The 13,732-nt window shown below is 36.7% G+C and overlaps 1 long non-coding RNA gene across 1 annotated transcript; it reads right to left on the reverse strand.

Moving 5' to 3' along the window:
* Window positions 1–5,417: 5,417 nt before the first annotated feature.
* Window positions 5,418–6,714, reverse strand: LOC107703253 (uncharacterized). Its single transcript, XR_001635826.1, has 3 exons — window positions 6,655–6,714; window positions 6,328–6,435; window positions 5,418–5,526 (listed from the first exon to the last, which is right to left on the reverse strand). It is a non-coding gene; the product is annotated as an uncharacterized LOC107703253 (long non-coding RNA).
* Between the last annotated feature and the right edge of the window lie 7,018 nt (window positions 6,715–13,732).

The following is a 13,732-nucleotide window of genomic DNA, read 5'->3' on the forward strand; positions in this document are numbered from 1 at the left end:
CATGTCATCCCTGCTTCACCATCGCCACTGCTGTCTCCTGTCTGCCCCTCTGCTCACTCTCAGCTCACCATCTGTGCGCTGGATTCGCCGCGGGTCTGCCAGTCTCCATCGGCGTCGTGGCTGGAGGATCCCTTATCTCCGCTTCCAGCCTCTGAGTCCCGGACTCCGCCTAGGCCCTTCGACCCAGTGGCTCATCACCACCCTGAACTCTGTTGTTTGTCCTCCTCCCGGTCATCAGGCCACCTCCTGAACCTCCTCCAGTATGTGTCTGCCTGCCTTCATACCAGCCCTTTTCCATCCCACTTCCATTCCTTTGTTCTCCTCCTAAGTCCCCCTTCGTCCCATCCCTTTTTCTCCACTGCGCGAGGTCGTGCCTTCCGGGAGGGGGGCGAAATGTCACAGTTATGGACTGTTTGTTGTGTTTTTCATTCCCCATGTGCTCTGTGTGACCTAGTTTCTGTCTCCTGTTGATTGTGTCATTATGTTCAGGTGTGTCTAATCATTATCCTCATTTACATTCCCCATATAAGTTGCATTCTGTTCAGTGTTTCTTTGTCCGGTCTCGTTGATGTATACGTGTGTTTGCTACCTTCTTGTGATGGATTACCCCTATGTGGATTATTAAAGACTGTTTATCGTTACTCTTCTGCTTCGTGCGTTCACTCCTGCAGCACATCGTGACAAGAATATTTTGAAAAGAGAGGAACTTTGCACCCCTCTTTTCAGCTACTGGCGGGATTAAATTTCTGTTCTGGCTCGATTGAAAAATCCCCCATGGATTATGGGAAAACACTACTGTATATAAAATGGATAACCCACTGTAAAATGCAAGTTTTTAATCTGAGATTTAAAAAAAAATTTTTTTGGGTTATTACTCAAATTCAATATTTATGTTTTATCTCCCCAAAATTAAATTGGCAAGTCACTGTCAATCTGATGCCATCTTTATACGCCTTTTAAAGGTTGTGGGGGATTGTTTGGATCTGTGTGTGATGCAATGCATGCTTGTAAAGAGTCCGATTATGTTTGTGGAGAATAAATGTATAAATATTTGATTCCATATAACAATCTTAATCTTAAATCCACATATTTTCCTGCCAAACCTCTTAACAGACATGTCGTGGAGAATTTTTAAATTGAGACTATCATGCCAATTCCTACCATTCAAACTTTTGGGTCAGTAAGGTTTTTTTTTTTAATTAATATTCAGAAAGGATGCATTAAAAGAGACAATAAAGACATTTATAATATTACAAAAGATTTCCATTTCATATAAATGCTGTTCTTTTTAACTTTCTATTCAAAGAACCCTGGAAAAAAAAAAACACAACTTCATGATTTCCAGAAAAGTAATAATATGTAATTAAAAGAAATGTATCTTAAGCACCAAACCAGCATATTCAAATTATTTCTGAACGATCATGTGACACTGAAGACTGGAGTAATGGCTGCTGAAAATTCAGTTATGGTGTCACAGAAATAAATTATGTATTAAAAATATAAACAAGAAAAAGAAAAAGAAAATCACACTATTGCTGTTTTTACTGCATTTTGGTACATTCAGCCTTGGTGAGCATAAGACTTCTTTCAAAAACATTAAATAAATAAAATACAGACAACTTCTAAACAGTAGCATATACTTCAGAAATATGGTTTTAATCCAAATTTAATCCAAAAATCTAAAAACATTGTATTGCATTTTTGCATTTTATTATTTCAAACAAACATTTTTCACTAAAAATATATTAACTTATTGGAATAATTGGAAATTATATTAAAGAAAAAGGATAAAAGAAACACTGAATGTGATTGCAAAAGTGATTTCAGAATAAAATGTTGTTTAAGTCAATTTTACATAAAATGGATCTTATATTATAAAAATACATTGCCGTTCAGTGGCTCCAAAAAGTATTTGAACATTTCAGCAACATTTAAAATGTATGAATGCCATTGCAGTAGAAAAACTAAATCACATCAAGTGGCATTCATTTTAAAGAAAGACATTAAAAAGTATACTTTAAATAAATAATTTTCACAGTTAATGTGATGAACTACACCTGACTGAACTGACATCATATATGCAAATATGTAAAAGTTGTACTGACACCAGGGGCAAGTTCAAGCTCAAACCGGTGTGCACCGTTTTGCTACGTTTTCCGGTTTGAACGACATGTTTCCTGGAAATGGTGTGCAACGGGGTTTGAGATGGTTTTCTCTTGTTTGGTGGGTGTGTCAAACATGTCAGCCCAATCAGCAGCAACATGTATGTAAACCACGCGGTATTAAAGAGACAGCTCGCACAATGTAATTAACATCCAAATAAATTCACAAGAGCAAGTATATTGTTTGCACATGTTTATTTACATTAAAGGCAAAATAACTGAAATAATAAGGGCACAAGTATAGATCTGGAACTTCTTTAAGTCTGTCTAAATATCATTTAGTAATTGCAATGTCTTCTGGTCCATATCCTTTCCTTAAGAAGGTGTGCTAAATAGTGATTGATGTAACATAAAAATACTATATATATTTATATATTTTGCTATTGTATTATGGAGTGACACTTTCATAAACTTTTCTATACCCCTCTGATTATATAATGGTAAATATTACAATATCATAGCACAACAACAGTGATCAGCAATAATGATAAGCCTAATACTCACAATAAAAATAATAAGGTCATATAGATCATAACACAGTCTCGGAGGTAAGAAGTGGATTATCCTTCACCTGAAATGTTTGTCTTTTCATCCTGAAATGCGAGGAAATGTTGGATCACAATAATTAGGAACCACAGTTTCCACAAATCCCTTCATTTGATTGGGATGTTCTCTTTTATTCTGGAGGGCAAGGGCAATGACTGTACCATCGAGCGTATTTTGCAGTATTAAACACGTATTTAAACCGATTTCATCAGGCTCCGAAAATTCTTCAAAAAGAACACAAAGAATGGCCTTCTCAGCTGCCATAGTTGCAACTCTTGCGTCATCAGAACAGGGTGTTCAACGCACCACCGTTTCCATTTAAAAAACGTTTTGCACCGTTTTTGTCGGGGCTGAACGCAGCCCAGTTGGTTGAAAGCCATTGCAACAATGTCTCTTGCATCATTTGTCTGCAGATGCCACACGGTTATTTTGTATGCAATGATATTTTAACATCTGTTGAAGTGTTTAAATAAGTGAATGGGCATATGACAATAATGTGAAGAAAAGTATGGTGACCCAGCAAGACAGCTTCATTATTAAAGCCTGACTCACACTTTGAATGGAAGCCCAGTGATTGGGTGGGTAGGAGAGAGAGGGAAAGAAAGAAGTGACAAAGGTATTAAAAAACATAATGCTAATAGGGATGGCGGAGTGGGTGGCCGATGCAAAAGGTTTGGCTGCTGGTTCAATAGCATTTTCTTATAGGTAAAATAAAAAGCATTAGCTTGTAGTGAAAGACAACCGCACAGCCTTTGGCATGAGCACAGATTCCCTCACCATTATTTTAAAGTCGAAATTAAATGCCGGAATAATAATCAAGTTTAATCAAATCTCTAAGATCTATAGACCCCAACGGCATTATATGAAAAATATACGGCTGCCGTGTGTTTTGAGTTTGAGCTCCGTCAAGTTAATTCTTTGTCGTCTAATTTTTTATCTTAAAATCAATTTTATACACCATCATTTTCGTTTCTATAACGTGTGAATATATCCCCTATCGTATTCTACAACAAAAACAATCAGAGCGCCTTGTTATCACTAGTTCTATTTTTGACTTCCCGAGTCCGCTATTAGCATATAGCCCGCTAGCATCGCCAGCGTGGTTGCCGCTAATCTCGCTTACATTACTAATACTCTATTCACTGTTACTTGCTTTAATGGCGGATGTGTGTCTACCTTTGAGTCAGTTGCTTTGACACAATCTGTATTGTTAAAAGCGCTATATAAATAAAGGTGGCTTGACTTGACTTGACTTAATGAGAATGTGGAAGCACAGATATTAATATGGCTCATGAATATGGGTCTAAAGTGAAGTGTGCAATTTCTGCACCACTAGTGGCATAAAAAAGAATTGGTGAGTGAATCATTATTTTGACACCGTGTCTACACCAGATGCGACAGCTAAAGTCTGTCGGGGGTCCCGAAGCGTGAATCCGTATGCAGAAAGGCACGGAAAACAAATAACGCCTTCTATGGAGCCACTAATGGGACATGGTTAGCCACTTGCTAGCGGTAGACTGTTACATTATAGTACATGAAAGTTCACTTACCACATACACAGAGTAAGGAGAGATGACTGATAGGGCAATGGCGAATGATTTGCAGATACTGAGCACCACTGACAAATATGATTCCGGCTCAACATCGTGATGTCTGTCAGCCATTGGCGATGGACGATGGCATCGTCTATCGGCCCAACCCTAGTCTACACTAGATGTGACAAAGCGACCGTTGCAAATCATTTGTACTTTGTGTTAGGCACATCATAAATAGAACGAGGCATCAGTTTACTGTCTGGGATTTGTCATGTCGTGTAGACAGCATCACTGGTTATAATGGGTTGTATTGACTTTTGTCACGTTGCATCGCGCCGCTTGCATCCATGTGTAGACACGGTGTGAGTTGGGCCATCAATGAACCAGTTTACAAAACCAGTGTGAATGAACCAGACTGATCCAGTTCTCGATATCAGCAGTTAACAACTCCCTGCAGCAGAGAAAGATTTATCAGGGAATAACTTAAATTTCGGTCACAAAACTATCAGAGATAGGGATGGACCAATATTAAAATAATTTTTTTCTAAATAAATTAAAAATACAACATTAAAAACTAAAAATCCGTAAAGTGAATTTAAGTGAATACAACTGAATTTAAGCATCACAACGTCATAAAGTACAGTAGTGTATAAAAATGCATAAAAACTGAATATTTGAATATTTATGAGTGGATTTTAAGATTAAATGACAATCTTGATGCAAAAAAAAGGAAATTAATTGTACATTAATTGTACAGTTACCCAATATTGCAGACTTTTTAAATATTTTGGAATTTTTAAATATCAGTTTTATATATATATATATATATATAAAATGCAAGAATTCACCATATTATGATGAATTCTTGCAGATTCACAGGAAATAAATCAGATTTGAGAACCAGAACAAACTGTTGTATAAATGTATATCAAGCATCTCTTATCAGAGGATTGGAACAGTGCATGAGTCATATGGACCACTTTTATGATACTTTTATGCTGGTTTTGGAGCTTTAATGCTTCAAAAGAGTGACCAGCACATTACTCAAAAATGTCCTTTTGTGTTGCACAGAAAAAAGAAATTCATACAGGTTTGAAGAAACGTGAGGTAAATTATCATTCTGGGTCAACTAATCAATTAAGAAGCGATAACAGAAAAAAACTGTCACCTGTAAATGAGTGTCATTGGGGACATATTGATCCTGATCTCCCATCAGCGAGGTGATGACCGGATGCTTGCCTGCCGTGATCAAAATCTGACTTTTCTCCTCAAGAACCTCAGGCCTATGCTCAGGACATGCAAAAAAGATGCATTAGACACCAATAAAGAAGAGTATTCACAATTAGATAAACTGATAAAAAAAATTCAAGAATGAATTCGCCAACATAAAGTTTTGCAAACACGTTTTGGCACGACACTTTACATATAAGTGCTGGAATTTATGGTATCAGCTCAACACACTTTTGAAAAGTCCAGAGGGAGAGGATAAGCTCTGGTGCTCTGCAGAACAGGAGGGAGGGGGAGGCGGTAAGGAGCAGAGGGGGAGTAGTTGGCGGAAACCTCTGCTTTCAAAGTCAAATCCACTCCCCCACACAGACTGTCAGAGGGATATGGAGTGGGCTCTATACTGCATGGGGGTGGGATTCATCCTACTGTTGGACTCAATTCGGGCCAGGGAGAGACGGAGATGTGGGGGCTCCAGGGTCCCCTTACTCTCGTTCATCTATGAAAGCTTATGTAAGATGCTTTATGTGCATCTCACCAAACATAAAAGAGAAATGGAGCTTCTTTGTAGATGCTCAGAAATTACAGATTTTATTGCACTTATATGCTAAAAAGCTTTAAAACTGGGAAAAGTCCCCACAATTACTCCCAGAACTGCATGCATCTGACTTCTAAATGTTCAAAAAGAATAGACGACTAAAGTCAGGCCTTGGAAATGAAGCTTAGTATATTTAATTTGATGAACTAGGTAATTTATGAGAAAATGTGCATGCTTGTGCATATGATTAGGTTTGAAATATGAGAGATGACAGGAAGTCAGCAGAGAATACGGGAATAAAAAGCCAACTTCATTACCACACCTGCAGTAATTATTTTCTTTAGCAACCTGGGCCAATGAGAGGAGGCAGTCCATGGTTGCTAGGTGACACACTGCTTTCCTCAGGATGTAGTAATGGTCCCCAAATAGCCTACACATGGCAAAAAAAAAGAGAAGGCTATTGAGAAAGAGAGAAAGAGTGCTGCCGGGTCTGAAAGTGACAGGATAAAACACACTTTTTATATGATTAAATTAGTACAGCAGATTCCCGATTTTAAACTCTATACTGAAACAAAATGCTGAAAGCATCTCAATCAATCAACAGGGCTGCAATTAAAACGGATTTTTGTCATATTTCAAAGCCACATACTGAAGGAAGTTGATCCACTCGTGATTGCAGTCAATAATCAGCTGCTCTCGTAGTTGCTGCAGGTGACAATGTTTCTCCACAATGAATGGAGTGTGATAGCGGCCCACAACCTTAGTGCTAGGGATGAAAAGTAGACATTTAAATGCTAAAATTGGTTTGTATCCACCTTATTTAATGCAGAAGCAAGCTTTTTCCTGTGAATCTGCAGGAATTCATTAGCCGCTATGGGTAAATAACTAGAAGAATAACAAAGCACAGTCAACAGTAAAACTTATTGCACTACAAACTAGTGTGTTCATGATTATAATAAAGACCAATTACCAAATACCAATTTTGCTAGAAGCTCTCTTAAGATGTAGTACAATAGGATTTTTCAGGAAGCAAGTGACCAAATTTGTCAACAATGGTGCCCACCTGTTGATTTTGACCCAGTCTGGCGGGACTATAGATGACATACTGTTCTTTACTTCAATGAGAAACTGTGCAAGAAAATATATATTACTGTCAAATTTTTGTAGACTGTGTGTAAACCTTTGTTGAACTTTACTTTGGTGAGCATACAAATGTCAGGCTCAGTAGTAATAACTTCAGGATCATAATTACAGTAAGAAATTGTCATTTTATTATCTTGCTATCTTTACAACAACCATATAATTTCCATCACAAATAAAGTGCTATTCTCTAAAATAAATAAATAAATAAATGACATTTTAAAAAGTCGAAGAGATCATTCACCCAAAAGTGAAAATTCTGTCATCATTTACTCACCCTCATGTTGTTTCCAAACTTGTATCACTTATCTTGTGTGAAACATAACAGCAGATATTTTGAGAAATGCCTCAGTGTTTCAAGTCAAACCTTCTTCGAAATATCTTCATTTGTTTTCCACAAAAGAAATAAAATCCTACATGTTTGAAACGGTGAGTTGAGAATGAGTAAATGATGACTGAATTTTCATGTCTGGGTGGACTATAAAGTCTCCCATATTCTTATTGTCTCATTTGATCGTCTTGCTAATGATGGCTGTCAAATCAGTTCTGTAGTTACGTATTTAAGGCACAAGCACTCAGATAACAAGGTGAACAAGTTTGTTCACTGACCATCTGATGCATATTGCATAAAAAATGGTAAGTGCTTTGTTGATCTGGCATGATTGTGCTCTAATCTGACTGGTTGGCTGTACGCAACCATTAGGTGTACACTGGGGAAATATATAGACATTTCTCTGTTTTATGTCCAGCATTGCTCTGCTATTATTTTAGAGAATTCCCCCCACACCAGTCTATTATTATGGTATCAACTCCTATAAATGTCATATATAAATCTTACAAAATGACATGTAAAAATGTGGCACGTAATTTTCTGTCAGTCATACTGTCTCTTCTTGTAGTTGTTGCAAAGTGGACCAGATTTATGCTGATAGTCAAAAGCATAGCTATGTTAGACTCAGCTAGAGATGAAGGGAGAACGAGGTATGGCCGGAGTCTACACTTTGAGGTGGAAAAACTGTTGTGTGTTCATGGGAGAATGGCAACAGTGAGCAGATGGAGAAACAGATGTGGAGCTGCATACAAACTGCAACATTTCAGACTCTGTCCTTGTAGTTTTCATCTTCTAGTAAGGTAGTATTCAACAGTATATCTACAACAGAATAAAATGAGTACAATGGCTTTTGCCATGTTGTACAATGTAGAATAGGTAGCAATTAGGTTTGTTATAAAACAAATAATGTCACATAATTGGAGACAACAACTGATATGTGTCCTATCACCCACAGCAGAGATGCCCAAACCAGGGCCAACAAGAGAAGGGAAAAAAACATGCTATTGAAGCATTCATTCACTTTATTTATAGAGCACTTTACAACTGCACCTGCAGACCAAAGTGCTGTACAATCAAGAAACACTTCATTAAAACAGTTTTTGAGAAACAGAACTTAAAACAACACACATCCTACTAACAACAAAGACTACCCCACCCTCTCAAAGGTTAAAGACAAGAAGTAGTTTTTGACTTCAACTTTAAAAGCATTTAAAGATGAGACCTCTCTAAGTTCCTGAGGAAGACTATTCCAGAGTTTCGGCCCCGCAACAGCAAAGGCCTGATCCCCTTTTAACTTTAAATGAGTACGAGGGACAGTAAGCAATAACTTATTATTGGATCTTAGAGACCTAGGTGCTTCACGAACAGCAACGAGCTCAGACACGTAAGCAGGGGCCATCCCATGCACTGCTTTAAAAACATACAAAAGAGTTTTATATTTTATCCTGTAGTTCACTGGTAGCCACTTGAGAGAAGCTAAAATAGGAGAGATATGATGACTAATTTTAGTCATCATATCTTCATGTATCATATATAATGAATATCTTCATTTCTAATTTTATTTGTTTTATTTTTGCATTGAAATGAAATAAAAATTAAATTAAAACAAATAAATAAAAAAACAAGTAGATTTGATTAAAAAAATAATTTAAATGTTTTAAAAAAAGTGTAATTTAAAAAAATATATTTAAATTAATTTTGTTTAATTGTTTATTAATTGAATAAATTTTAATATAGTTGGATATAATGCAACATTTACTTTTGGCTCAGGGCCCTAGGCTAGTTTGATTTTTGGCCCTTCGTATTAAAAAAAGTTGGGTACCTCTGACGTGCAATATTTGACCGATCATAGGCGCACCTTTTCAGAATAGGGTATAAAACAGGATCTGAAACTCTTTTGAAAAACATCACTTTTGAGTGAATTCTGATATTTTCTAGCAAAACATTAAAAAGCAAAATTACACAAAAATAAAAAACAAAATGTTAAACGAACCTATTTCTCAGTAGGGTTTAGCTAGTTTGGACCAAAAAAGACTTTCCATAAATTAAAGAAAATGTTTGTTTGGTTTTTTTATTATTATTAATATTTAAATAACTTAAGTGACAGGGTTGACAGTTAAAGTGACCCTATTATGTCATTTCGAACATTGCCTTTCATGCAGCGTGTAATGTAGCTGTATGTGAATGTAAACGATCTGCAAAGTTGTAAAGCCGAAAGTGCACGATAAATAAAGTTATTGTCTCCCAAAGAAAGAATTGACTCTGGAGAGCCTAAACGAGTCGTCAGTAATTCTACACGTCATGGGGTAACACATTTGCATAATGCTCGCCTATGTTCTGTACGTTGGCCTGTGATAAACATCTTGACCCCACTCTCAAACACTGTAGCTTGTTCGTGTGGTTAGACGCCGTGTCCTGCACTGTGAAAGTAAATTTGCTTAATTTCACTTCCGAAAGATGAGTGCAAAGAATCAGTGGTTACGTTCACAGCAGTACAACCCCAATCTTTTTTTGTGTCCCCGTCATTTTACTGACAACCACTTCTTTAATCTCGGGGAGCACAATGCAGGATTCACAAAACGCTTGCTCTTGAAAGATGGCTCAGTTCCCAGTTTATTTGGACAAGCTGTAACCCTCGGCTATGGTCTGTGATAAATGTGGCATATCAGTCCGTGCCTTCTGCTTGGTTCAACTCACCTGCTAACATGCTAATATGATACTCCATAGTCTGGACTGTTTAAATATACCTTCTTAAAGCATAATTTAACAAACGTATAGTGATGCATGATATATTGGTATCATATTGGTCAATATTACAGCTCATTTTCTCTACATTTATCAATATAATGCCAACTTAATCTTAAAGTGCCCCTATTATGGCATTTTGAATATTGCCTTTCATGCAGTGTGTAGTGTAGCTGTCTGTGAAATGTAAATGATCTGCAAAGTTGTAAAGCCGAAAGTGCACGATAAATAAAGTTATTGTCTCCCAAAGAAAGAATTGACTCTGGAGAGCCTAAACGAGTCGTCAGTAATTCTACACGTCATGGGGTAACACATTTGCATAATGCTCGCCTATGTTCTACGTTGGCCAGCCAAGAACAACTTGTCACTTCCGAAAGATGAGTGCAAAGAATCAGTGGTTACGTTCACAGCAGTACAACCCCAATCTTTTTTTGTGTCCCCGTCATTTTACTGACAACCACTTCTTTAATCTCGGGGAGCACAATGCAGGATTCACAAAACGCTTGCTCTTGAAAGATGGCTCAGTTCCCAGTTTATTTGGACAAGCTGTCTCCACTGAAACACAACCTGTATGTATGATAAATAATAGATGTTTATATTTTCTATCGAGCATTCAAAATACTGAACTATGGCAATGGGCGTATAGTTTCTGACACGTGCTGTATGTGGTAGACCAATAACAAAGGACTGGGCTTTCTGACCAAACAGAGCAGAGTAGGCTCACAGAAAGGATGAGTTTAGAGAGACTAAATCTTAGAACTGCTTCGAACAAATCGTTGGAAAATGAGGTGATATTAAATGCATATTTTGAGAAAACGAAGGCATTTTTTGACCTTGCATGCATGTAAACCTCTTGTAGGAGACTTCCAAAACAATATTAGGGACCTTAAAAATGTTTAAAGATTTAACTCACTTTGCGGCTTTCTCATCTAGTACTTTTAAGAAGTTGTGGGCGGGGCTTAGAAGCTGAGGTGTGTCCAGTAGGAGGTTCTTTAGAAGGGCAGAGCTGAGCTGTGATTGGATGGCAGGCATGAGGGCTTGAAGCTCAGCACTCAGGCGAGAGAGAGTGCTGGTGATGAGGTAAAATTCCCGAGTAGAGCACTGACAAGACAGAAAATATCAAAATAAACAGAAAAACATGTCTTTATAGTATAATGAAGTGCAAATTCTATTGTCATGGAGGGGGGTCATATCAATTTTATATCATGCTAATTTCCTCCAGGTTCAATAAACAGCCTCTTTGCAAGCTCTTCAAAACACTGTGAAGGTTTAGAAAACAATCAGTACTGAAAACGTGGGTGGTCATGCATGCATGCGTTTAAATGCATTCAAAGTTGTATAAGTACAGAACAAATCATTTTTGCAGATTAGTTTTAATGAATGGTGTGTTTGGGCTGGAAAGTTACAAGTTAATATGAAAGCTGCAATGCTTATTTCAAAATATTACATTTCATATGATTTGATTTTATGATCTGACTCCTTGGGAGCAAACAGCAATCTATATAATATAAGAGTAATTTTTCAAGATATGAACTCTTCAATGAGAACAAATTCCCTTTATTGTGCTTTACTTCATTATGCATTAATAATTAATTTTAAAAATACTATCGATTACAAGAAGAAATATGAAATGCTTAGTTGTAACTTAGTGCTGGGCATCATTAATCATTATAAGAACAAATTCCCTTTATTGTGCTTTACTTCATTATGCATTAATAATTAATTTAAAAAATACTATCGATTACAAGAAGAAATATGAAATGCTTAGTTGTAACTTAGTGCTGGGCATCATTAATCATTATATGTCAAACGCAATGACTCATTTGTATGCAATGTGTAATTTCCATATTTTGATGACAGTAAGCACCAAGGAGCCAATTAAATCTCTGCTTGATCTTGTGTATGTTTATAAACATCAAGCACATTTCCCAAAGGCTCAACGTTAGTCATTCCTACTAACATAATGAGGCAATACATATCCACTCTCCGTGTTCATTAAAAACAGTTTGAAAGTCCCCTGTAGGTCTATGCAAAAACTCTCTGACCCTTATTACAGTACATACATTTCATTTATGATGGAAGTCTTACTTTGACATTCTACCACTGGTAAATGAGATGCGGAAAAACAACATAAAAAAATACAAAAATGCTTAAATACTGAGGAATACTGGTTTTCAGTGTCAATATTAAGTTTCATTCTGGATATTCAATGATTTTTAATCTAACAACAAAGTTTTAGCTCAAAACTACATATAAACTTTTATCACTGGATGTTTTGTTTATAGAAATTCTTTTTTTTTTTTTTGATGAATGTGTGTTTATAAAAATGAAGGACAATGAGATGACAGAAACAGGCAGGTGAGATGAGGTTAATGAGGGCCTTCTGTCTCTGCAAAACAATAATCATTCCCATTCCTGCTTCCACTCTTGTCATTATGCTAATAGAGTCATTCAACAGCAACACGCCATTAAGCACCTTCCCTTCAACCTCCTGCCTGATTCCAAAAACAAATGGAATGAAAAAAAGCAGGGAAAATATAGAACTTTCCATCAGCTTAAATAAATTCTGGTCTTGAGAGGTTGTCATTTTCTGACAGAACATGACAGACACTTTTAGTGACACCATGGCCACTATGGTCTAAAATGTATTGTTGTTCACTCTAATTCAAACTAATTTTGAATTGCAAATGAAAACGGGTGGATTTCTGATGGCTTTATTTTTTTGTGGTAGATACTGCAAAGTCCTCTCTCGAGGTCAGGTAGACGAGTTAGCAAAGACTGGAGAGAGGGAAGGACACTGGACTCAGAACACAAAATTTCTGCTACTGCCTCCTGTAGAGCCTGTATATCACAGAGAGAGAGAGAGAGAGAGAGAGAGAGAGAGAGAGGATTTAAAAAATAGTATAAACAGAAGCAAGCAAAGCAGTAGGGATTGCAGGAATTAGTCAGCAGAAGCTATGTACCAGATAAACCATTGAAATAAAATAAGGCCTGTATCACAGTGCACACCTAAATGAAGCAGTATCTTAACTATTAGCAAATCGCATTGTGTTTTCCCGCTGTATAATGCAGCTGTGACACAATACAGAAAATTAAGACATTTCTGGGTTACTACACCGAAGTACTTAATATTTTTGTGGAAAAATAATACAGTTTTTTATTTCAAGATTCTTTGATAAACAAAGTTCAAAATAACAGCATTTATTTGAAATGGAAATCGTTTGTAACATGTTATATTGCCTTAACCGTCACTTTGGATCATTTTAATGCATTTTTGCTGAATAAGAATAATAATTTATTTCGAAAACCAAATGACTCCAAACTTTTGAATGGTATTTATGAGGTTGGTAAAGACAGTTTAAGATAAACCACGTTCATATTCGCGCGATTTTTTGCGCAGCTCATCAGTGAACAACGGCTCTGTGTAGTTAATGCTGCTCAATATGAAAGCACGCAAGTGATGGAAATTTACCGCTGATTACAGAACTGGCTTTCTGACAAGATGCGCGTT

This window comes from Sinocyclocheilus anshuiensis, unplaced genomic scaffold (assembly GCF_001515605.1).
Source record: "Sinocyclocheilus anshuiensis isolate Anshui unplaced genomic scaffold, SAMN03320099.WGS_v1.1 scaffold542, whole genome shotgun sequence".
Classification (NCBI taxonomy): Eukaryota; Metazoa; Chordata; class Actinopteri; order Cypriniformes; family Cyprinidae; genus Sinocyclocheilus; species Sinocyclocheilus anshuiensis.